General features: G+C 35.3%; 1 pseudogene; it reads right to left on the bottom strand.

Annotated features, from left to right (window-relative positions):
- Positions 1-18,853: 18,853 nt before the first annotated feature.
- Positions 18,854-26,469, bottom strand: LOC110742894 (annotated as a pseudogene).
- Positions 26,470-27,761: the final 1,292 nt, after the last annotated feature.

Raw genomic sequence — 27,761 nt, 5'->3', positions numbered from 1 at the left:
AAATCCAGCCTCTGCCATTATAAGCCTAAAAAGCCATGCGTGTGTTGTTATAGTTTGTTTTGCTTGTTGATATTTTTAATTAGTTTTACCATTGATCTCCATGAATTGACCACAATCTCCACAAAACTAGGACTTTTCAGAGTTGATTATTGTCTTATCCCTAGTCCTAAATTAGTACCTGTTTTATGAAAAGAAAGAAAGATTATTTCCATTAAGTTAATCATCAATGTGTAGGCCAATTCAAGAGAAGATCAAGGCTCTGTTACCTTTAGGGACTGCTCATCTGTCAGAAGCAAAAACATATTAATTTGTTTGTTTTTTGGAGTGTACAATGGAAAAAGCTGATCATGATTAAGCACATAAAGCTTATGGGTGGCTGAAAAGACACTGAGCCAGATTTTCAAAGGAATTAAGTATAAGAATGTGTGTGCTCAGTGAAGTTAAAAACATGGCTAGCATTATGGTTATAAAATCAATCTTGTGCTAATGTTCCCAAGAATCAAACAGTAGCTATTTAAGGGTACTTCTTGCAGATATTTGCTAGCATATGATAACAAATTGAGCTTTGATGACTGTATTTGCAAAAAATTTATTTAGGCAATCAATGATATAATAACATGAAAAAAAGTGATATCATACATTAAGAAGATGGAGCTAAGCTTAAAGCTAACACACACAAAAAATTTAGCTAGTTCTGATGCATGCATGAGATTGAAGTGAGAGAGACGGAAAAAAAATAAAATAAAATAAGAGGCCAGGCGTGGTGGCTCACACCTGTAATCCCAGCACTTTGGGAGGCTGAGGCGGGCGGATCACAAGGTCAGGAAATCGAGACCATCCTGGCTAACAGGAGAAACCCCGTCTCTACTAAAAACACAAAAAATTAGCCAGGCATAGTGCTGCGTTCCTATAGTCTCAGCTACTTGGAAGGCTGAAGCAGAAGAATAGCTTGAACCTGCGAGGTGGAGGTTGCAGTTGGCTGAAATGGTTCCACTGCACTCTAGACTGGGCGACAGAGTGAGACTCTGTCTCAAAAAAAAAAAAGAAAAAGAAAAAACTTGAAGTCTAGCTTAAGAGCCCAAGAGACTATCTCTTAGAGTGGTTATGTTCACAGAATAGGAAAACCAGTTCAAGAAAGAGCCAACTTTATACAGAAGATAATTAATTTGGCTTAGAATTATTGATTTTAGGGGGAATATTCAGGTGGCAATATTCCATTGAGAACTAAAAATATTTGACTGCTCTTGGATGTTGGGCTAAAGATACACATAGTTGTCATAGCAAAATTCAAAATATGCGCTCCCCTACACTTCCCTATAAGATTCCTGTTCCCTGGTTATTTAATGAAATGGTGATCTAGGTATTATAGTAAAGAGTTTTGAAGACAGAATGAAGGTTGCTGCTCAGTTTCATCTTGAGATAGGAAGAATATTCTGGATTACCCCAGTAGACCTAGCATAATTACATGAGCTACTAAAAGCAGAAGTCAGAAGAGTTATAGAAATTTAACTGAAGAGAGAGGCAGAGGAGAGTTGAGGCACAAGGGGAGGTCAGAAAGATTTGAGCCATTAGAATGACTAAATCTACTGTTGCTGACTTTGAATATGAAGGAAGAAGATCATATTACAAAGAATAAGAAAGGTCTCTAAAAGATGAAAGTGACCCTACCCAACAGCTAGTACGGAAATGAGAACCTCAGTCCTACAATTGCATGGAACTGAATTCTGACAACAAACTAAATATGCTTAGAAGCTGTTTTATCCCAGAGCTTCCAGGAAAAAAACAACGATGCTGACACATTGATTTTGTGAAGTCAAGAGCAAAGAACAAGCTGATCCACATTATGCTTAGATTCCTGACCTACAGAACTCTGAGACAATAAAATTGTGTTGTTTTAATCCCCTAAATTTGTAGTAATTTATTAAGGCAGCAATAGGAAATTAATAAGATTGTTAACACAGAACTAATTCAATGAAGATCACTGAAGTGATAATGTAACTGAAGCACATAGAAAAGAGAGAAGAATTTATTGCTTAAAATTAAGTTTTTCTGGGTGCAATGGCTCATGCCTATAATCCCATCTGCTTGGGAGGCTGACGTGGGGAGAATCACCTGAGCCAAGGAGTTCCAAGCTGCAGTAAGCCACATTTGTGCCACTGCACTTCAGCTTAGGTAACAGAGATCCTGTCTCTAAAATAATAATCACAATAAGCTTTGGAATAAAGTGAGAAGATGATGGAAGAGAGTGGGGTCAGTAAAGCCAAACCAAGCAAGATGCAGGCTAGGGAATGCATGGGCAATCAGTGAACGAAAGGGCATTTGACAATTATAGGAACTCTTCAGGGTCATCAAATAGAGTTAAAACTGCAGTGAATGATCAATAAGTTCAATTCTACAGAAAAGTCAAATAAATAAGATTGAAGAAAAGATCACTATTTGAGGAAATAATTGGAAGTAGAAATCATATTTCAGGAATAAGAAGGGGGTGGAGAGAAAATGGTTCTGACAAGTGTAGAATGCTTTGGCGTTTAGATGTGAATTTTATAAAACGGTGAGTTTGAAAAAGCAACGACTTAAGTAAAAACTGAAATAAACATAATTTTAGTACAAAAGATGACCATTCTTAAAGAAATGTCAATTTTAATTATTAAATGTTTACATTATGCTTTTTATTAGCACATTAGGTGAAAGTGAAACCTGTTAATTCTTACGTGCTCACACATGTACAGGAGGAAGCATAACAGAGGGAACAGATACTGGGACTAACCTGGACTTTTCAATCTGAGCAAGTTCCTTAAGGTCCCTACGTTTCAGCTTTCTCAGCAAATATATAACACTAATAATATGTGCTTCATAAGCTTGTCATGATAATTACATGAGAAAAGATGTGCAAGTCACTTAGCATAGATTCAACAATCTAAGTCAACTGCAAAAGTCTCAAACTGAATACCACTTACATAGTAAGGGAAGTCCTAATGTCTGTCCCAGAAGGAATTTGAGAATAGGGAATATTAAAGCAGTCTACAACTGGATAGAAAGAAAATGTTCGGTCTGGATAGCTCCCCTACTCTTCTAATATTACCTAATAAATAAATGGGGATACTCCTCCTGAAGCACCGTGTCATAACCACCAGCTTTGCTGATCCATATTTACATTCATTCTTTTTCTTTCCTTCGTTTTGGTTATGTGAGCAAGCTTTCTCTTCATAAAGGGTGGCCTTGAGTGACTGCATAGTTTGATATATATAATTTCAATGGGTTCCATTTGCATCAAAATCTAAGTAAATGGCCTTCCCTGGAGTTGTGCTGCTATATCTTGCCAAATTGCCTTCACATTTCACATTACAACACTACCTCTTACATTATGGCGTACTTCAAATTAGTTAAAATTCAGTCCTAGGCACCTGAATTAAACTTGAGAGACTCTGGTTTCTTGATAAGATGTAATAAAAAGCTTTTTCATTAGTTGGTAATTTATACAATTTAAATCTCCTGGAATTAGTTTAAAAAAAAAAAAAAAACTACACGCAGGGAAAGCCTCTTTTAGAAACTATCATTGTGGAGCCCACAGATGGACAAATATGAGCACGTACCTAAATGAAACTCATATCATCATATGATAAGGTCTACATTGTGAATATATCAATGACTATATTTCAAAATGTTGAGTAGTTATAAAAATATGTATTTCCTAAAAGATGTTAGCTTTTTGTTATATACTATCAAAAAAACCTCCATTAACATTGTGATAACTCTGTAACACATTTAAAATTAAATAGTGATGACATATTTCAAGTATTTTCTTAAAAAGATTATTTATTTGATTTCAGATATTCTCGGTCTAAATTATCTACTCAGGTTTTCATTCTGTAGGACATCATTTAGGGTTTACTATTAAAATATCACTCTTTGATTAAGAAAGAGTTTCCAGGCCAGGCGCGATGACTCACACCTGTAATCCCAGCACTTTGGGAGGCCAAGGTGGGCGGATCACGAGGTCAGGAGATGGAGACCATCCTGGCTAACACAGTGAAACCCTGTCTCTACTAAAAATAAAAAAATTAAAAAAAAAATTAGCCAGGTGTGGTGGTGGGAGCCTGTAGTCCCAGCTACTTGGGAGGCTGAGGCAGGAGAATGGCGTGAACCCGGGAGGCGGAGCTTGGTCCAGTGAGCCGAGATTGCACCGCTGCACTCCAGCCTGAGCAACAGAGCAAGATTCTGTCTCAGAAAGAAAGAAAGAAAGAAAGAAAGAAAGAAAGAAAGAAAGAAAGAAAGAAAGAAAGAAAGAAAGAAAGAAAGAAAGAAAGAAAGAAAGAAAGAAAGAGTTTTAAGTAAGAGGAAGTTTATGCTATTGTTTTGTTTTGTTTTTAGGTTATCTTTTATTGAATATATATACACTAAATTAGATTATCCAAAATATGTGCACTATATTATACCAATTTAAGCTACAATTAACCCTATATGAAAGAAACTGCTTTTGCAAAAATTATAACAGTGAGAAAAATCTGACATAGAAGATTACGACGGTGAAATAAATATGACCTAACCTCCATCTTACTTTTAATTCCAAGCTTCCCTTGTTCATTTCTCAGCAGTGGCCAATGTAATTATAGGAGGAATTTAGTTTATTGTTTAACTTTGAAACAAAGATGATAATAACTTCTTCCTGAAACAAAAACCCTCCTACCCTGGAGACCAGACTGCCTTTGTAAAACTAATAAATTAGCCACAAGATTAGAAATTATGGCTCAGGAGTCACATAGCCAGAGGTCACAACATTTATAATCTCCCCAATTGCTCCTATAGATAAAATTCCTGTTGTAAAATGTCAGATGGATGTTTGAAGTATTTTTCAGACCCTGCATTCTTATGGACCAGCTGGCACCACCCAGATTGGTAAACTGGGTTATCTGGTGTTTGGTCCTTACCCAGGAACTAACTCAGGACAAGGAGACAAGCTCTGACACTATGATTTCATCCCCAACCCAACCAATCAGCATTTCTCATTCCGTAGTCCCCTGCCTGCCAAACTGCCCTTAAAAAAACCCTAGCCTCCTAATTTTCAGGGAGAGTGATTTGAGTATAAAACTCAGGTCTTGGCCGGGCGCGGTGGCTCAAGCCTGTAATCCCAGCACTTTGGGAGGCCGAGACGGGCGGATCACAAGGTCAGGAGATCGAGACCATCCTGGCTAACACAGTGAAACCCCGTCTCTACTAAAAGATACAAAAAACTAGCCGGGCGTGGTGGCGGGCGCCTGTAGTCCCAGCTACTCGGGAGGCTGAGGCAGGAGAATGGCGTGAACCCGGGAGGCGGAGCTTGCAGTGAGCTGAGATCCGGCCACTGCACTCCAGCCTGGGTAACAGAGCGAGACTCCGTCTCAAAAAAAAAAAAAAACTCAGGTCTTCTGTTTAGCCAGCTCTGTGTTTATTAAACTCTTTCACAATTGCAAGAACACTGTCTCAGTAAATTGGCTTTATCTGTACAACGGATAAGAACCCATCAAAACATGAATTTTATTTAAGCAATTATGAATGTCAGTTGCCTATTTTAGCAACTATGATTATTTGTATGCCATTGAACCTTCTGGTATTCTGCTGTTTCTAGAATTTTAACAACTCATATTACAATTTTTTTTGGGGGGGGAGGGTAAGAATATGTTAGTTCAGTATTGCTTTATCTTACTGTTTAAGGCATCAAAATCCAGAGAGAAACTTTATAGATTCTCCGTAGTTTCTACAATGACATGAACTGATTAATTAAAGTCTCTATATTTCATTGTTTTTATCTATATATGTAATTATTTTACTGCACTGATAAAAGGAGGAAATAATTCAATATATTTTAAAGTAACTGGCATGTAATAAAACTGTAATAAGCATTAGGCATTTAATAATAGTAACAGTTACTTTTATTTAAAAATTGAAAAAAATCTAATATAAACTCAGCTCAACTCTAGTCCTAAAAAAGCAATGCACTAAGTTCAAGGTAAAAAAATCAAAAAACAGAAAAAGAACAAAAGCAACATTTTATTCTGTGTAACCAGGTGCATATGCTAGACTGACCTGACATATATGTGCCACTTCCCCACAGCAAACACACAGGAGTGTTGGATAAAACATAAAAGTAAAAGTATTTACATGTATAACTGCCATTGAAGAAAGCAAGCTCATTTTTAGGTGCTACGAAAAAATAAACAATTTAAAGCCGATGTCATGAATGGAATTTCCATCAGGAAATCCACTTTGTAAAGTCAACAGCATCAAAGGACTGCTCCCTACATGAAAGTAAGACAAAAATAATTATGTACTTGAACAAAAGCATCACAAAAAGTACTGTCACCTTCACAGGATTCTAAGAGTAAAAGAATAACTCATGAGATGATAAACATAAGAAGGTATCAGTTATGAATGTGAGAATGCAGCAACAACTCTAAGTAAAGGCTAAACATAAAATTTGTTCTAGAAACAGCAAAACCAATAGGGCATGAGAAGAGGCAAATGTAAATTTATTAAAAAATATTTCACAATCCCAAAACATAGTATTCTTTCAGAAAACAAATCGTTCTTAAAATGACCTGACAATTTAAAATTTAACAACAGAAAAGTATCAGACCATCATAAGGGAGAACAGATGCATTTAAGAACGATTAGCATGATAATAATATGTATAAACATTTTAAAAGACAGTTTAAAATAAGTATGCTTACAATGCTTAAGTAATAAAATCTCATTTATAAAAATAATGCCAGATTACACAGTATGAAACAGAAAGAAAAGACAGATTAGAAAGAACCCAATTATAGCTTCTGGAAATTATAGATGTACAGAGACACACGCTTATTGTCATTAAATTTTGAAGAAAAATGCATGATAGGTTGTAAAATAGATTAGATAAGCAAAAACAGAATTACTGAATTATTTTCTCTAGCATCTGTTAGGATAATAACATTTTATAGGATCTTTTGTCTCCCTTTCCTAAGTCCAATCCTGCAAAGCAAAAAAAAAAAAAAAAAAAGGAAAAGAAAAGAAAAACTAGAGGAAATTTGAGGAGTCCTATTTTAACATAAAAACTATAAGAAACACTTAAAATAATAAAAAGTAGATGGGTTGTGCTCATGTGGAGAGAATATAATAGTGTAAAGGAGAATTTAGTATCAATAAAAATATACTGCAAAATTAAAAATACAATAGATGAAGATAGTCTATTTGCTAAAAAAGAACAATTTTAAGAAGTTATAATAATTATAAATACATTTGCAACTAACATTACAGCCTTGAATTATTTAAAAATACTGATATATTGAAACAGACAAACCAATAATTTTAAACGAAAAATTTACATTTATCTGGAAACCTGATATATTAAGAAAAATTAGTAAACAACATAGAAATAACAAAATCAATAAGCAATAAAGAAATAGAAAGCAAATACCATGAGCACTAATATACTTATGCATACATGTATTTTATGGTGTTTATACATGTTATGAACTATACATGTACATATAAACACACACATTCACAAAAGTCATGATGAATAAAGGCAATCAAAGGATCCAAAATAATTTTAATAAAGCAGCATTATGCAGAATGTTATAAAAATGAAACAAATGATAAAAACAAAACTGAAGAAAGTAAAAAGTCCTCGAAATTTAAAAGCTATACATTAACCTATTTGTACAAAAATAATGAAAGAAATAAGAAATATTTTAAACTGAGTCACAGTAAAATGACTAACACACTAAACTTGTGAGTCAGAGTTAAAGAAATGCATGGAGAAAACTTCATACTTTCTAATAGATATATCAGAATATAAAGAATGAAACAAATGAACTTACTGTTCAATTTAAGAATCTAGAAAAAAGCCGGGCACTGTGACTCACACTTGTAATCCTAGCAATTTGGGAGGCCAAGGCAGATTGATCACTTGAGGTTAGGAGTTTGACACCAGCCTGACCAACATGGTGAAACCCCATCATGACTAAAAATACAAAATTAACTGGGCGTGGTAGCACATGCCTGTAATCCCAGCTACTTGGGAAGCTGAGGCAAGAGAATTGTTTGAACCTGGGAGGCAAAGATTGCAGTGAGCTGAGATAGCTCCATTGCACTCCAGTCTGGGAAACAAGAGCAAAACTCTGTCTCAAAATAAATTAATAAATAAATAACAACAACAACAACAACAAAAATCTGGAAGGAGAGCAACAGAAACAAAAAATAAAAGTAAGAAGAAAAGGGAAAAGGAGAAAGAGGAAAAGGGCAGAGATAGAGAAAGAAATAAAAACTTCTAGCCAGATATACATAAAACCTCAGACTTGTACCTCAGTTCCTTCTACCCAGCACATCATGCCCTGCTTTCATAAAAAACAGAACTACAAGACATATTCAAAAACAAAAAAGAGACAGAGCAAGCATCTGACTCAGACTCAGGTATGACAATTATTTTGAAATTATCAAACCATGAAAAGAAAAATGTTAGTTAACATTCAATAGTGTGATTTTATTTTTTCCCAAAATTCACAAGCTGAAATTTTTACCTCCAAGGTCGTAGTATTCAGAGATGGGGCCTTTGGTAGGTAGATTGTGAGGTTTGAGTTCTCAAAAAGTGGAATCAGTGCCCTTAACAAAGAGGCCCAAGAGAGACCCTTTGCCCCTTCTACCATGTGAGGTTAGAGTGAGAAGAAGACTGCGAGAAGGCAGGACCTCATCAGACAGTCAATCTGCCTATACTTTGATCTTGGACTCCCCAACCTCCAGAACTGTAAGAAATACATTTCTACTCTTTATAAGCCTCTCAGCCTATGATATTTTGTTATAGCAGCCCAAATGGTCTAAGAAAGAATAAATGAAAGTAAGATAAAATCTTTTATTTTTCTAATTCTTAGTTGATAAGAAAAATAAAATTGATCTGTGTCTATTCTTTCACCAGTATCACACTACCTTCAATAATGCTAATTAATTGTAAGAGCTGAAGCAGGTAGTATCAGTCCTTTGAATTTGTTCTCCTTTAATACTATGCTGGCTATTTAGGTTCTTTTTCTTTTCCATATATGCTTTAGAATCAGTTTGTCAACATGCACAAAATAGTAACTCAATTACTTTCTTATATTCCAGCAATGAATTGGAATTTGGAATTAAAAGCACAATACCCTTTACATTAGCTTCAATAAAATAAAATAATTAGGTATAAATTTAACAAATATATACAGGATGTATCTGAGAAAAAACTACAAAACTCTGATGTAAGAAATCAAAGATCAAAGTAAATGGAGAAAAAGATACATAAATAGGAAAATTTGATGTTGTCAACATGTCAGTTCTTCACAACTTGATCTATAGATTTACAACAGTCCCAATGAAAACCCAAGCAGGTTATTTTGTGCACATTGAAAACCTGATTCTAAAGAATATGTAAAAAACCAAAAGACTCTAAGTAACCAGCATAATATTAAAGGAGAACAAATTCAAAGACTGATATTACCTACTTCAAGTCTTACAATTCAGTAGCAATATTGAAGATAGTGTGATACTGGTTTAAGAATAGACACATGGATCAATAGAACTGATTAGGGAGCCCAGAAAAAGACTCCCACAAATTAGCCACTAATCTTTTACAAAAGAGAAAAGACAATTCAATGAAGAATGGATAGTTGCTTTGATCGAACTGTGTCCAACCTAAATGCGTACGTTGAAGCCCTAACTGCCCATGTGACTCTATTGGTAATAAGACCTTTAAGGAGGCAATTTAAAGTCACATAAGGTCATAAGGGTAGAGTTCTGATAGGATGAGATTCCTTTTCTTATAAGAAAAGACACCAGGGAGTTTGCATGCTCTCTCTCTTTCTCTCTCTCTGCCTCTCAGTACGTGCAGAGGAGAGGTCATGTGAACACACGGCAAGAGCTGGTAACTTACAGGAAATGAGGCCTGACCTGAAACCAACCATGCTGGCACCGTAAACTTGGAATTCCAGCCTCTAGAACTATGAGGAAAACAAACATCTCTTGTTTAAGCTACCCAGTCTGTGGTATTTTGTTATGGCAGCCCTAGCTGACTAAGACAGTAGTCTTTTCGGTGAATCGATGAATAATGCTGGGAAAACTGAGAATCCATAAGCATGCGCGCGCACACACACACACACACACACACACAAAAAGATTCTAAACACAAACCTTACAAATTTCACAGAAATTAATTCCAAAAGGATTGTAGACCTAAAGTCAAATGGAAACCTATAAAATTCCTATAAGATAACGTAGGAGAAAATATGGATGACTTAGTTTGTTGAAGATGTTTTAAACATAACGCCAAAAGCACAATCCATGAAAAGTTGGATCTCATTAAATTAAAAACTTCCTGTTCTACAAAGACACTATTAAGAGAATAAAAAGATAACTCATAGGCAGAAAGAAAACCTTTGCAAAACAAATATTTGATAAAAGACTGGTATCCAAAACATACAAATTTTTTTTAAATCAACAATAAGAAAATAAACAACCCAATTAAAAAATGTAGAAAAGATCTGCATAGACATCCCACCAAAAATATATACTAATGGCAAATAAGCACATGAAAAGACATTCAACATCTTGTGCCATTAAGGAACTGCAAATTGAACTAACAATGACCACTATCTACCTATTAAAATAGCTACAATCTAAAACACTGGCAACAACAAACACTGGCAACAGCAAACACTAGCAAGTAGGTGAAGCAGCAGCTCTTATTTATTGCTGTCAACAGTGCACAATACTGCGACATAGAAACACATTTTGACAGTTTCTTATAAAACTAAATGTACTCTTTTCATATGATCTCACCATCATACTCCTTGTTATTTATTTAAATGAGTTCAAAACTTTATGTTCACACAAAGACCTGAAAATGATTGTTTACAGCAGCTTTATTCATAATTGGCAAAACTCAGAAGAAACCCAAATATCCTTCAACAGGTGAACAGATAAACGGTGGTTAAACCACATAATGGAATATTGTCAGTGATGAAAAGAAATGTGCTATGTGTAATGCTACAATAAAGAAGCCAATCTAAAAATGCTACCTACTGTATGACTGCAAATGTGTACGGCATTCAGGAACAGGCAAAGACATGAAAAGATTAGTGGCTAGCAGGGGTTCTGGCTGGGGAGAGTGAGAGGCATGAGTAGGTGATTTCTAGGGCAATGCTACTCTTCCGCATGAGACAGTAATAATGAATAAATGTCATTACACACTTGTCAAAACCTATAGAATGTGTAACACAAAAATGATACCTCATGTAAACGATGAACTTTAGCTAATAACAAGGTATGTATATTTACTCATTAATTGTAACAAACATACCACACTAATGAAAAAATATTAATAATATAAGAAACTTTGTGTGTTGGGGGAGAGAAGTGAGGTTATATGAGAACTATTTATATATTTTGTTAAATTCTTCTGTAAACTTTAAATATATTGTCTATTAATTAAAAGAATTAATTTGAACTGAAGAATGGCTCATATAAAATGAAGTTTATATTGTGCCATTAATTTAGGAATAAAATGAACTTTATTCTCTGCATGTGATATCAAAAAAGTACAATGATATCCTCAATGAATAGGTTAAACAGGTTATGAGGTATAGATTAAAACAGACTTAGTAAACAGTAAAATAGGCGAGAAAGTTACTCAGTACTCAGAATGAAGCACACATGTATGAAGAGATGTAAGAGCTGAAGGGTAGAATATTAAAGATCATTCTATGCTTAGTTACATTCACATATGGAGAGTATCAATAATATAGAAGTGAGATATTGTTGCCAAGATAATGGTAGGCATTTTCTATTGTGGAGGCTCTGATTACTGATAGTGGAGGATCATACTAAAAATGAGAGAAAGATAAAACAGAGGAGCTACACTGAAATAAACTGAAAGCAAGATCACATTAGCAAGAATAAATGCCAAAGATAATTGAATAATTTTTAAAAGATTGAGAGATAATAAATTCTAGTCAGCCTAAACATTCTATAACTAAAATGATCACTTATGGTTCCAGGATGAATTAATGATATTTTAAAAGACACAAGAAAATGGCCGGCTGCGGTGACTCACGCCTGTAATACCAGCACTTTGGGAGGCCAAGGTGGGCGGATCATGAGGTGATGGAGACCATCCTGTTTAACACGATGAAACACTGTCTCTACTAAAAATACCAAAAAAAAAAAAAAAAAAAAAATTAGCCGGGTGTGGGGGCGGGCGCCTGTAGTCCCAGCCACTTGGGAGGCAGAGGCAGGAGAATGGTGTGAACCCGGAAGGGGGAGCTTGCAGTGAGCCGAGATTGCACCACTGCACTCCAGCCTGTGCGACAGAGCAAGACTCCGTCTCAAAATAAATACATTAATTAAATTAAATTTTAAAAAGATACAAGGAATGAATTAACTACTCAGAATCTTCTGCTGCTAGAATTAAATACAATGTTTGAGTAAAAAGAAATTAAACTAGTAAAACTAAATAAGATTCACCATGACTTAATTTGAGGGAACGAGTTGTTAAAAAACGGAAACCTAAACTTCCGAAAATGTTGACATGAAAAACTAGACTGGTGGTATTAGAGTTCAAAGACATTGACTACACTTAGACTTTGTCACATTGACTACACAAAGACATTGACTACACTTACACATGTCAAGGAAACATGTTAAAAATGTAACTAGAATTACTAAAAAGTAAAAATAAAATTTTAGCCAATGCACAAATAACAGGAAAAACCAAAGAGCATAACTGATCAAATAGAAATCAAAAAAGAAAAAGAAAAAAGGCACAAAGAAAAGGCATTTTAAAAATCACAGAATAAGAGACCGGGAATGAGTCTAAATATACCCATAAACACAGTAAATGTGGTAGATCACATTATTGCTCAAAATATTTTCTTCCCCTTCCCACTGACGTTGGCCTTGGCCATATTATTTGATGAATAACACAAAGGATTAAATTGTCAAGTCAAACTCAAATAAGTCAGACATCATACCCAATATTAAGTTCTAGTAGTAATTTCAAAGATACAAACATTAAAGGGGCTCAGGTAAAGCAGAGAGAGGTCAAGGACATGCTGAGCAGCTCCCTAGGTGCTTCCTTCCCATATCAGACATGTGTTCCTGGTCAAGAATACATAAGTCTCTAAACGAGGTACGTAAGTTATTACTCCAGACATCAGGGAGTATTTTGTTTATGAAACATCTCCCATTTATCATTAGCTGGTTATTGTATTTTCCAGGGATATTTTCCTCCTAAATCTATAGATTCTGGTTTTATTTTCTATAAACCATCCTTAATGAAGGGCATCCCATTACAAACTTTCTCTAGATAAGGACTCCACTCTTAGTAAATATTGTTCATGTATTTACCCAGAGGTCTAGTTATGATGTTGTCAAGGAGATATGACTGGGTACCTCCACTTGGTGAACAGAGTAATTAATCACAGACTAGACATTTTAGCACCTTCCTCAATATTTATGCTGTTTTTTGTGAGATTATATTTTCCTATTTCACTGAATTCAGAACTGTCAATGTGCCTTGCTTTGGCCAATAAAGTGGGGATGAAAGTGAAGCATATCTGAGCAAAGTTTAAAGATCCAGCTTGTGATATGCTTTTTTTCCACTCTGCTAAGAATATAGCAATGTCCCAGGTAAAGGTTACTCTACCTTCCTTGGTCTCAAGTGAAAAAGACATGATAGACACTTAGAGTGTGCGAGAATTTAACTCTGCTCTAAGTCACTGAGCAGGTTGTTTGTCACTACACCTGATTAGAAAGAGTGAACCAGAGAAAAATCTTAGCATGCTGGAGCCTGTGGGGGAAGACTGAGAGAAAGCCTTCTTGGTCACAAAACTCCAAAAATATTATATTATCTCATGTAATGTTAATTTTTTTCTGAATTATGCTATAATGCATCTTGGTTATACTCAGTATGTCAGCAAACTAGTATATTGATAGTATCATGAAGATAATAGTATAGCCTGAAAATGATTTGTTGGGCAATAAATATTTATTATAAAGCCACTTATTTTAATAAGATGAGTAATACCAAATATTTAAGCTCTTGCATGTGAATCTATAAAAATCCATAGAAACAAATCAATATGTATTAAAACTGATAAAATTCCCATAAACACAAAAAGATGGCTCTTGAATGTTCAACCCATTTATTTTTTTCTTTACTTATATAACCTTATTTTTAAAGTTTGATGGTATAATTTGTATTTCTATTTCATTTATAATAGAAGTTTTAAGATATTTTAGAAATAACTGTTTTAGATGTATTAATTTTAAATATATATTTAAAACATATAGATTAAATATACATACATTTAGATTTATAGATTTTAAAATATATATTTTGTTATATTAATATAGTAGTATGATATATAGTTACATATTATATTTATATACACATTTATTTCAAGTTTTATTTTAGACACAGGGGGTACATGTGCAGGTTTGTTACATAGTTATATTGTACCCAGGTAGCGAGTATAGTCCCCAATACATAGTTTTTTGATCCATTCCCCCCTGCATTCCTCTCCTCTCTAGTAGTCCACAGTGTCCATTGTTCTCATGTTTATGTCCATGTCCATAGGTGCTCAATGTATAGCTTCTACTTAAAAGTCAGAAGACGTAGTATTTGATTTTCTGTTCCTGCATTAATTAGCTTGGGATTATAGACTCCAGTTGTATACATGTTGCTGAACAGGTTATGATTTCACTCTATTTTTTCTTTGTCTCCATAGTATGCTATGGTATAAACGTACACATTTACTTTACCCAGTCCTCCATTGATGGGCACCTAGGTTGATTCCATGTCTTTGTTATGGTGAATAGTGTGGTGATAAACATAGGAATGTATGTGTCTTTTTAGTACAAATATCTATTTCCCTTTGGGTATATACACAGTGATGGGATTGCTGGATTGAATGAGAACTCTGAATGGTAGTTCTTTGAGAAATCTCCAAAGTGCTTTCCACAGTCCTGAACTAATTTACATTCCCACCAACAGTGTATAGGTGTTCCCTTTTCTTTGCAGCTTTGCTAGTATCTGCTGCTTTTTGATGTTTTAATAATAGTCATTCTGACTGGTGTGAAATGTTGTCTTGTGGTTTCGATTTGCATTTCTCCAATGATTAGGGAAGATAAAGATGTTTTCAACAGTGTTTGCCATTTGTTTTCTTTTTTAAAATTATACTTTAAGTTCTGGGTTACATGTGCAGAACATGCAGTTTTGTTACACAGGTATACATGTGCCATGGTGGTTTGCTGCACCCATCAACCCGTCACCTTCATTAAGTACTTCTCCTAATGTTATCGCTCCCCTATCCCCCTACCGCTCGACTATGTCTTCTTTTCAGAAGTGTCTGTTCATGTCCTTTGTCCATTTTTTAATGGGGTTATTTGTTTTCTGTTTGTTCATTTATTAAGTTTCTTATAGATTCTGAATGTTATATATACCTTTGTCAGATACATAGTAAATATTTTCTCCCATTCTCTAGGTTTTCTGTTTACTTCGATGGTATCTTTTCCTGTGTAGAAGCTCCTTAGTTTTATTATCCCCTACTTGTCAAATTTTGCTTTTGGAGACTTAGCCAATTTTTTTTTTTTTTTTTTTTTTTTTTTTTTTCCCAAGTCCATATTAACAGTAGTGTTTCCTAGGCTTTCTTCTAGGACATTTATAGTTTGAGGTCTTATATTTAAATATTTAATCCATCTCAAATTAACACTTCTATGTGGTAAAAGGTGAGGGCCCGGTTTCATTCTTCTGCATATGACTAGCCAGCTATCCCAGCACCATTTATTGAATAGGGAATCCTTGCCCCTTTGCTTGTTTTTGTTAGCCTTATCAAAGATCAGATGTTTACAAGTGTGAAGATTTATTTCTGAGTTTCTTATTCTGTTTCATTAGTCTATGGGTCTGTTTTTGTACCAGTACTGTGCTGTTTTGGTTACTATTGCCTTATAATAAAGTTTGAAGTTGGGTATTGTGATGCCTCCAGCTTTGTTCTTTTTGCTTAGAATTGCTTTGACTATTTGAGCTCTAAGGCCCATATGAAACTTAGAATAACTTTTTTCTAATTCTGTCAAGAATGACATTGGTAGTTTGATAAAAGTAGTGTTGCGTCTGTAAATTGCTTTGGGCAGTATGGCTACTTTAATAATGTTGATTCTTCCAATACATGAGCCATGCTATGTTTTTCTACTTATTTGAGTTAACTCTGATTTCTTTCAGCAGCGTTTTTTAGTTCTCCTTGTAGAGATCTTTCACCTCCTTGGGTGGCTGTATTCCTAGGTATTTCATTTTCTTTGTTGCTATTGTCAGTGGGATTGTGTTTTTGACTTGCCTCTCATCTTGGGCATTATTGATATATAGAAATGCTACTGATTTTTGTACATTAATTTGTATCCTGAAACCTTACTAAAATTGTTTATCAGCTCTAGGAGTCTGTTGGTAGATAATTTAGGGTTTTATAGGTATAGAATTATATTATCAGTGAACAGAGATAGTTTGATTTTTTCTTTTCTCTTTGGATGCTTTTTATTTCTTCCTTTAGCCTGACTGCCCTGGCTAGGACTTCCAGTACTATGTTGAATAAGAGTGGTGAAAGTGGGTATCCTTTCTTGTTCCAGTTCTCAAAGGGAACTTTTGCCTGTTTAGAATGATGTTGGCTATGGGTTTGTCATAGATGGCTCATTATTTTGACGTATATTCCTTTGATGCCTTGTTTTTTGAAAGTTTTAATTATGAATAAATGTTGGATTTTATTGGAAGCTTTTTCTGCATCTATTGAGTGATCATATGGTTTTATTTTTAATTCTGTTTAAGGGGTTAATCACAATTATTTATTTGTGTGTGGAACCAGCCTTCCATCCCACAAATAAAGCCTAGTTAATCATGGTATATTAACTTTTTGATGTGCCGCTATATTCAATTTGGTAGTATTTTATTGAGGATTTTTGCATCTATGTTCATCAGGGATATTGACATGAAGTTTTCTTTTTTGTGTGGTGTCTCTGCCAGATTTTGGTATGTGGTTGATGCTAGTCTCATAGAATGAGTTAAGGAGGAGCCCCTCCTCCTCAACTTTTTTGGAACACGTTCAGTAGGATTGGGTACCAGTTCTTATTTGTACATCTGATAAAATTCAGCTATGAATCCATCTGGTCCAGGGAATTTTTGTTGTTGTTGTTGGTAGGTGTTTTATTACTGAATCAATTTCAGAGCTCAATATTGGTCTATTTGGGGTTTCAACCTCTTATTGATTCAATATGGGGAGACTGTGTGTTTCCAGGAATTTATCCATTTCCTCTATATTTTCTAATTTGCATGCACAGAGTTGTTCATAGTATTTTCTAAGGATTTTTGTATTTATGTGGGATCAGTTGTAATATTATGTTTATAATTTCTGATTTACTTATTTTTATTTTCTCTTTTTTCTTTATTAATCTAGCTAGCAGTCTATCAATCTTGTTTTTGCAAAGAACAAACTATTGGTTTCATTGATTTTTTAATAGATTTCTGTATCTCAATTTCATTGAGTTCTTCTAAAATTCTAGTTATTTATTTTCTTCTGCTAGTATTGGGGTTGTTTTATTCTTTTTATTCTAATTCTTTTGTTTTGTTTTGTTTTGTTTTTTGAGACAGAGTCTCGCTCTGTCGCCCAGGCTGGAGAGCAGTGGCCGGATCTCAGCTCACTGCAAGCTCCGCCTCCCGGGTTTATGCCATTCTCCTGCCTCAGCCTCCTGAGTAGCTGAGACTACAGGCGCCCGCTACTTCGCCTGGCTAGTTTTTTGTATTTTTTAGTAGAGACGGGGTTTCACCGTGTTAGCCAGGATGGTCTCGATCTCCTGACTTCATGATCCACCCGTCTCGGCCTCCCAAAGTGCTGGGATTACAGGCTTGAGCCACCGCGCCCGGCCTCTAATTCTTTTAAGTGCAAAATTAGATTGTTTATTTGAGATCTTTCTAACTTCTCGATAAAGGGTTTTAGGCTATAAACTTTGCTCTAAACACCACGTTAGCTACATCTCAGATTTGTGTAAGCCATGTCTGCATTTTCATTAATTTCATTTTTTAAGCTTCTACCTTAATTTTGAGTTTACCCATGAGTTATTCAGGAGCAGGTTGTTTGATTTCCATAAATGTGTGCAGTTTTGAGAGTTCTTCTTGAAACTGATTTCCATTTTAATTGCACTGTGGTCCAAGAGTATACTTGGTATGATTTTAGTTTTTCTGAATCTATTGATACTTGCTTTTTGACCAATCAATATGTTCTATTCACCAATGAGAAGGATGTATATTCTGTGATTATTGGATGGTCTGTAGATGTCTATTAGGTCCAATTGATCAAGTGTTGAGTTTAAGTCTAGAATTTAGAATTTCTTTTAAACCTATTTCTTTGCTTTGGAGACAAATGGGCACCAACAGTGAACAACTATTCTTTCATACTAAATTCTTTGGTTTTCCATGGGAAATGTTCTGATGTATCTATTCAAGTTGAAAGGAGATCTTTGTGATTTCTTACATGAAATCTTGACTCTACATGACCACTCTCGTGGAAAGGATGGGCCTTGATGTGTATTTATATTACAGATGTAATTTGTTTCCAAAATCTAACCATCTTCTTTAAGGCAAGTTTATGCCACCATTGCAAGAATACAACTACGTGTAGAAAATAATTGCAAAAATGAAAATGGAGTTTTTCCTCTTAAAATTAAGCTTGACTTAACTTAGTCACAAAAAAACCAAAATACTATTGTCTAAGAATAAATGCTTTTTTAATACATAATTATATGAAAAAAGAATTGGTGTCTATTCTTCACAATTATCAATAAGCGAGGCCTATATTATTTTTCTGATTTGTCTGCTTTCTTTAAATTATGGCATCTACCTTATAGCCCAGACTAGCTTTTCCAGCTGCAGCTGTCACATCTGCCTTATAGCCAGAAGGAAGAAAAGACAGAAGAAGCACATTTCTCCTCCTTTTAAGTGTATTTCCTAGAAGTTAAATGCACCTTTTCTTCTGTTTATATACCATTGATCAGAACAAATAGAAAATCTAGTTGCAAGGGAGGCTGGAAATACAGATTCTATACTGTGTAACCACACATACAGCTATGCTTAGGGAGATCAATTGCTGAAGAAAAAGAAAAGAATATGTGAAGAGAAAACACTGGCTCATTTGACTTTGAGAATTTGGACCATTTCTTTGTCCAAATAACCTCACCAGAAAAAAAAAAATCTACTAAAATTATTTTGAACGTTAAAAGAGACTCTCTTAAATTTACAGCACTTTTTTGATACTGTTAAGTCGTATATGGCTTTAATTGTACAATTAATTTGTAATGAGTATGTCTTATTGACATCTCAGTGTCTATTGGTATATTCAATAGTAAGCAAGTTAAGAAAATGTCTTCTTTACTTACCGTGCATTCAATAATAATGAATACATTTTCAACATTATTCACAAATTGCAGTAACTTAATGATGAATTATCATAACACATTCCTTACCTTGGCTAACGTTTACCAAACTTTCCTTTCAAACTTGTGCAATTTAGGATATTATTAGTTCTGGTAACAAACATAAAGTGATGAAGGGATTCAAACTACACAGAAATGTCAGCAATAACTAAAATACTATCATTATTACAGTGCCACAATATCTCCTGGTGCCTATGCAAGTATCCCAGGTTGCCTAGTTAATAAACTTGCTCATCTTTTATGGTGTCAGAATTCAGTAAAAATATTTCTTTTCACCAAAAAAATTATCACATGTTTTAATAAACACATTTAGACGTGTCTGGCTTCATAGTGTGCTATGTCTCATCTCTCGCTTTTTAGCTTGTCAGATATTGTCACAACAGAAAAGATACAGTACTCAATTATAGCACAATAGGCTTTATGTATTTATCAAAAATAGTGCACACCCATGAAGACTTGGCAGGCCACCAAAGTGGCCTGGAAAACCTTCTGAGAACCACTAGCACCAAAAACAAACAATCTTACCTGTTCTTGCAGCTAAATTTGAAAGTGGTAATACTCTATAGACATATTTTTGGTTTTTCAATATGAATGTATTTTTTATTATTCTTATTTTTTAAATTATTTACCACCTCTCTTATTATATAAGCAGTTAGCCTGTTAGTATGTTTATACATATTTTAATTTGATTGTATAAGACATTTGGCATACCTGGTGCTATATTACATGTTACATGTATGAAGCAGACACTGATAGAACTCTGATTAAGCCTTTGCATGCTGCCATTTCTATGTCTACCTGAGGGCTTTTGAATCCTATTATCTGTGTTTCTACTTCTCAGGTTTTTGGGTTTTTTTTTCTGAAGCTATGGAAGGCTAATCTATCCCAGCATACAACAGGCCAGAAGTCCTGCATCCCCTGGAAACAGTCTTTAAACTGGTGATCGATGGTAATGTCTCAGCTCTCTTGATCTTTCGTTGGGATAATTTTGAAGTACATGCGTTATACCATCCTCCAGTGTTTCCCTGTAAGAATGAACTCCAGTCACCCATGTTGATTGCTGGCTAGGTCACTCACACAGTATTGGCTGCCACCCTTTCCCGGTGTCATTTTCTGCCTTTTCCCAGAAACTCTGAAAAAAAAAAAATGCTGCTTACATTTGTAAGTTTTACTCGAAATTTTCTCCTTAGTTTGGGGAAACCACATTAAGCCAATATGATAAATGTCTCCCTGAATTTTCCTTTGCATATATGATTTTCCTTTCTTTGTCTTAATATAATATCTCACATTCTCTTGTTTGAATTGTTACGGTAACTTCTCACCTGATCTCGACTCTGATTCACAGTCGCTGGTTTTCTTCCTAAATCCCAAGGTTGAGCTTGACTCAAACCTATTCAAAAATTTTCATTGCCTACTCTCTAATGGCCCAATATGCAAAAGCTTCCAAAATTTTGCCTGGATATTTGCTTTCAACCTTGCTTTTCACTTTGTCACCCAACTCTACTCTAGTGAGAGCAGAGAGGTGGCTGCCTGTAAACATAGCATCCCATGCTCTCTCAAGCTTCACTACTTCTACTCAAGCTGGTTCCTCTGCCTAAAACTGTGTTGTTCAATATAGTAACCATTAAATTTAAATTAAATAAGCTCTAGAATTCAGTTTTAAAGTTTCAAGTTTTTAATAGCCACAAGTGGCTCATGGCTATTCTATCAGACACGACAGATAAATAACATTTCTCTCATAGCAGAAAGTTCTATCAGACACCACTGGTCTAGAGCAACCTTGCTTTTATATTTAATGTTTAAAATACTTCTTTTTTCCCTTCTCAGTTGCATCTCAAAAGCTAACATTTTTGTGAGAAATTCTCCCAAAGTAGAATTCACTTTGTCATATGACTTTACTGATTTATTTATCTTTGCTTCATTCAATCACATGGCAGATGTCATGTATTTTACTTAAGAATATTTGTGCATATAAATCTGTTCCCACTTAGGCAGATACCTTAAACACAGGATTAGTGCATTCTCATCTTTATGTTTCTGGAGACACTTAACACAGTGCTTTACTTATCAATAACTACTTTTTAAATTATTTTGAACCAATCAAATCAACCTAAACTCTCTAGAAATTATATATAAAGGTTTCTTTCAAACTACTTCTTTCCAAATTCTATATTTTTGCCATCATTATTCAGAATCTAGTCTTGTCTGTTAAGTTTTGAAAGCCTATCTAATTTTTTTTTTCCAGTGGAAAATAACTTTTATTGAGACCCCATCAGCTACAAAATCTGTTCCTGGCATTAAGCTCCTTCTTGCTTTGCAATCTGGTCTTTTTTAGCGGTTCCATGAACACTTTCTTCTCCTACATGGTCTGGAAGTGGCCACAGCCAAACCTGGAAACAGTGTTGATGAACTTAAGGTCAGTCTTCTCCAGAGCAGGACGCTTGGTCTGCACCATCAAAGGCTTGCGGAGGTGAGCACTCACTTCTTGATTCCCACCACACAGCCCTTCAGCATGACAAAGTCATTGGTCACTTCATTATAGTGGACCAAGCTACCCAGAGGGTTGATGCTCTTGTCAGACAAGTTGTCATCAGTGGAGGCATTGTTCTTGATCCATTTTTCATCCTTCATAAGGTAGCCCTGACCAATTTTATAGATCCTGTTATTCTCGTGCAGTGATGGTAGCTTTTCTGCCCAGCACATGCCACAGAGAAGGCCACACAGACAGAATGCCATGTCCCAATACAAGCAGCGTTACACAGCCTTTGGTGGGTCTTGTGGGGCAGCTTCTTTGTGTGCCAATGACTGGTGACCCCTTTTGTAGCCTTTGCACTTGGTCACTTCAATGACATCAATTACCCTGTCCTTCCCAAACAATTGGTTCACAGGTACCTGCTGCTCTAGCCTCTCACGGGCCCAGTCCAGTTTCTCAGCCACAGTGCCTCAGTTCGCCTGGATCTCCATCAGGGGTGCCTTCTCTGGCACACAGGAAGCAGGCACATCTGAGTATGGGCAATGATAGAGATGATTTGGCAGTACATTTTCATGCTGTTGAATTCCTTCTCCAGCTGCTTGTTGCCATCCTCATTCTGCCATTTCTTACGGTAGCTGGTAAAGGTCATCTTTATAGATTATGCCAGTCCTTATAGAAGCACCTTTGCACTCATTGCTGATGTGCTCAGCAAAGACAGTCTTGAAGGTCTGGAGGCCTTGAGGGGTTTGCATATACCCACAATGTCCACAACTACCATGGGCAGTGTCTCCACAATGGTCACAGCCTCTACCACTTCCTTCTTGTTCACCTTGGATCCTGGGCTGTCAGCTTCTCACATGATGTAGGCCATGCCAGCCTTGCATCCCAGGAAGGCTGTGAGGTGGAATGGCTTGGAAGGTTCATCCTTAGGGAAGCTCTTCACCTTCCCATGAAGCCTGCTGCTGTGTTTCCAAGGCAGGAAGCCTAGAGACCTGTGCCAAGGAACAGTGAACTTCCAATGAGACAGCACACTGTCACATCCCGCTGGTCATAATTGTAAATCATAATTGTATCATCTGTCTCGATTAATTTTGTCAGTTGTAGATATAACTGGCAAAATACAAATATATGGTTTATTTTATTTCTCAGAGCACTAATTTTTTATTGCTCTCCTGGCATCTAAATATACTGACATAAGCTTCCGGTTGCTTTTTGGGATTATAAAATCCTAGAAAATAGATGCCATATCTATATAATTAAATTTGCCTATATTCTTGCATAGAATTTTGCTTATTGATTGCTTCCTTTTGATGTTTGTTGCCACTTGCAGTACCTATTTGCAGAGAAAATCCATACATGCAAGTGGATCTGGGAGGCTTACATCGCTCTTCAATATTAGAACTATATTCTGGTTGAACTACTCTTCCATTTATTTAACTAAACATTAATAGAAGTTTTGAATTCAGTTGGCCAAAAGTAACCCTAGATTCTTTCACTGGAGATTTAAATCTTCCTTGATGTGATTCACAGACATTCTTTATGTATTGCTTCTTAACCTGTTGCACACCTAAATAACAGTACTATTATCTTTCTTAAATTTTATGATTTTCTATGTGTGGATTATAAAGAGGACTCACTAAGCTGATGTTTATTTTTGCAGAGAGATCGTATGGACTCTAAATGGTCACCAAATTCTCTGAAAACTTCTTTCAAACTATGAAAGAATATAGTTTAAAGGAACCCAAGATAATCTTTTATAAATGTGTTTATTAATTCAGGCCACATATTTTGAATACATTTTAACTTTGAGGTATCAAACAATAGTTTCATTTTCTTCTGAATAAAGATACCTAAAAACCACAGTCAAATATATTTTTATTTCTAAAGTGTTTGCTGAACTATGACACTCAAGAGTATACCAAATTTTCTCAATTAGGGCGAATAAACAAAGTTTGAACATAAATAATTTCCAAATATTGACACCCATTGTTACATTTCTCAAATTCAAAACAAAAGTATGTCAGGAATTAAAGTTCAATAAATAATATCTAATCATTAGTTATTGAATGTTTAAAATCATATGATTCATACATTTTGTTATTCATGTCTACTAACTTTAGATTTTTAAAGTTTAAAATAGAAAATGTAATCTTACTTTCCTTAAGCTTTAATTAAGGACAGAATATTCAGAAGTGTCTAACACCTGCTTTATAATAAGTACCGCATTATTTCAAATGCCAGATGGACCAATTAAAATATTCTTTCAGATGATGTAAAATTGTATGATGTAGGTTGTTTTTTTCATCCAAATTTAAATATGCACTATAAGAATGTAAAATTATCTAAGTACATGTTAACGAAATAACTTCATTTTTACCATGAAGGGAATGCAAAGGACTAAGTCTCTTTTTTTTTCCACTCCTCTATGATGACCTCCCCATTCTTATCTTTTAATTTCACTAATGCTTTACTACCTGAGTTCTTGTTTCCCCATGATTATTACTGTTAGAAACAGCTAATATTTTAGATGGAAAATGAACACCTTAAAACAAAGAGAGAATTACAGGCTTTTAATCTACAATTAACCAGAAATTAAAATTAATTAAAGAAAAAAGGTATAGAGAAATACAGACAAAAATTTGTGTATATTTTATAAAACCTATAACTTCAGCCAGCTCATATGTTTATACCAACTAGTCAGTTATCATTTATTTCATTCATGTAGTAGGAACCCTATTAGTAGCTCCCATCAAGATCATCCATCTAGTACATATTTTCCACACCCTGAAGGTGTAAGTTTGGTGGAACTTCCTCAAAAGCATTATTCACAGTCCCTAACACCTTTTTTATACCCATTATTTGTAAATAGCTGATTATGCATAAAGTGATTGGGTTCCCTATATCTGCTCACTGATTCAGAAAATAATTTCACAATTTTACTATCATCAGGCAAAGATAATAGCTTTATCCTCTGTTTTGGTGATTTGTTTATATCTACTTCATAACATTTAGTGCCTTCCTTTCCATTTTCTTGTTATACACCTTTCTTCTCCAATAACCTCTAAAATCCTCTGGGGTTGAGGCCTGGTGTCATCCATCTTGTATCTCTGATGCCTGGCACCATGCCTAGAACACTAAATGTTTCCAAGCATGTGGCTGTGGGCTATGGCATATGTGGCTCTTAGTCTCATCAGTATCTAAGGCTCCCATCTTTTCATACCGACAAATACAATTACCAGCATCACTGGGGGGCAACCTCAGTATGGAGCAACCAGAGCTACTGCCTAAGCTCATGGCTTGGAGAAATTCACACTACTATTCAGCAGTGACCCAGAAAGACCAAATATTAGTTGATTCATGTTTAAACAAAGCCTTTTGACTTCTGTATACAACAGAAGCAGCCTGTCAGATGAGATGTTATCATGTTAACACAGCACTGTGTAGCCCCTGTGTTCTGTTTCTTCTTTCTACATAAAACTTTTCATTGAGGTTCTTTAAACACACACTGTTTGCCTTTATTTGGTTTGAATACATCTATCCACCTATATATTCAAAACAACCTGAGATCACAACCTGAGGGCTATAAATATCATGTTTATAGACTCATAGGTATCTAAGCTCATCTTGAAAGCATCCCATATGTTTTAAAGTCTTTGAAGTCTGGAGGGCTTGGGAGACTACAGTTGAACAATTGTTCATAGCCTTCCTGACATTAGGAACACAATGGTCAAATCTTATGTCTAATAGTCTAAAGCTACAGCCAAATAGGATGCTCAATGGCACATTTAGTTACAGAAGCCAGTAATCTCCCAACAAGATGGGAGAAAAGGATATCAGTTTTTAAGTGAGATCTTAATCAGGAAGTTATCTTTCCCAACGAAAGATTCAGGACAGATTGGAGAATGCACAGTGCAGTTTACAGACCATAACACTGAGTTCTAATAAGAGAGAAAAGAAGAAACTCCATTTTCTTCTAAATATAGAGACAAATAATTCTGAATAATAGTAAGTCAATCAGACAGGAAGCATTTTTCTATCAATTGGAAATAAGAAAGGGATATGTGCCAAAACATGGATAAAATGTCAGGACTCAGAATGAACACTAAGAAACTGTATAAACAAAAATAAACTTTGCATAAAATAAGTGTGTGTGTGTGTGTGTGTGTGTGTGAGAGAGAGAGAGAGACAGAGAGAGAGAGAGAGAGAGAGAGAGACAGAGAGACAGAGAGAGAGAGAGAGAGAGAATGCCAGAATATCACTTGGTATATACTTGTTCCCACAGAAATAGAAGAGCAATATGAACCAGGTAAGAATAAAGACTACTTATTTAAAAACATTTCAAGAGTTCATTAGTGTTGAGGCATAGAAGTTTATATATCATTTATCATTAAGAGTGTAGGCCAGGTGTGGTGGGTCACACCTGTAATCCCAGCACTTTGGAAGGCCGAGGCAGGTGGATCATGAGGTCAGAAAATTGATACCATCCTGGCTAACACAGTGAAACCCGGTCTCTACTAAAAATACAAAAAAAAAAAATAGCTGTGCGTGGTGGCACGCACCTGTAGTTCCAGCTACTTGGGAGACTGAGGCAGGATAATCACTTGAACCCAGGAGGTGGAGGTTGTAGTGAGCTGAGATTGCCCCACTGCACTCCAGCCTGAGTGACAGAGCAAGATGAAGAAAAGAAAGAAAGAAAGAAAGAAAGAAAGAAAGAAAGAAAGAAAGAAAGAAAGAAAGAAAGAGAGAGAGAAAGAGAGAGAAGGTAGGAAGGAAGGAAGGAAGGCAGGCAGAAAAGGAACGAAGGAAGGAAGGAGAGAGGGAGGGAGGGAGGAAGAAAAGAAAGAAAGAAAGAAAGAAAGAAAGAAAGAAAGAAAGAAAGAAAGAAAGAAAGAAAGAAAGAAAGGAAGGAAGGAAGGAAGGAAGGAAGGAAGGAAGGAAGGAAGGAAGGAAGGAAGGAAGGAAGGAAGGAAGGAAGGAAGGAAGGAAGGGAAAGAGAGAGAAAGAAAGAAAGAAAGAGAAAGAAAGAAAGAGAAAGAAGGAAGGAAGGAAAGAAGAAAGGAAAGAAAGAATGAAAGAAAGAAAGGAGAAAGAGAAAGAAAGACTTTATGTATATGTATATACACACACACACACTCAATTTGTTTTCTTTTATGAAAAGTTGTTTTGTTATTATCAACCTAAATTCCCATCAATGGTAGACTGGATAAAGAACATGTGGTACTTAAACACCAAGCAATACTACACAGCCATAAAAAAGAATGAGATCATGCCCTTTGCAGCAGCATAGTTGGAGTTCAGAGGCCATTATCCTAAGCAAACTAATGCAGTAACAGAAAACCAAATACTGTATGTTCTCACTTATAAGTGGGAGCTAAACAGTGAATGCTCATGGACACAAAGAAGGGAACAGCAGACACCAAGGCCTACCTGAGGGTGCAGGGAAGGAGGAGGATGAGGATAGAAAAACTATCCATTGGGTACCATGCTTATTACCTGGGTGATAAAACAATCTGTACACCAAGCCCCCATGACATGCAATTTGCCTATATAACAAATCTGCACATGTACCCCTGAGTCAAAAATAATAGTTAAAAAAAATTTTTTTAAATGTGTTGCTCTTGACTTATAACCCTCGACTAAAGAAGCCCTTCAATAATTTTTATAGAAAATGTTTCATACTGAGCGGACTTTCCCTGACTAATGCAGGTGGGAAAAGTGAACAAATCTGGATGCAGTAGTCTTGAGAATCTTGTTTTACTAGAACATAATTATTGGGAGTACT

The sequence above is a fragment of the Papio anubis genome, chromosome 4 (genome assembly GCF_008728515.1).
Source record: "Papio anubis isolate 15944 chromosome 4, Panubis1.0, whole genome shotgun sequence".
Lineage (NCBI taxonomy): Eukaryota > Metazoa > Chordata > Mammalia > Primates > Cercopithecidae > Papio > Papio anubis.
The sequence above is the reverse complement of the archived record's forward strand: the minus strand, read 5'-3'. Positions and strand labels throughout refer to the sequence as shown.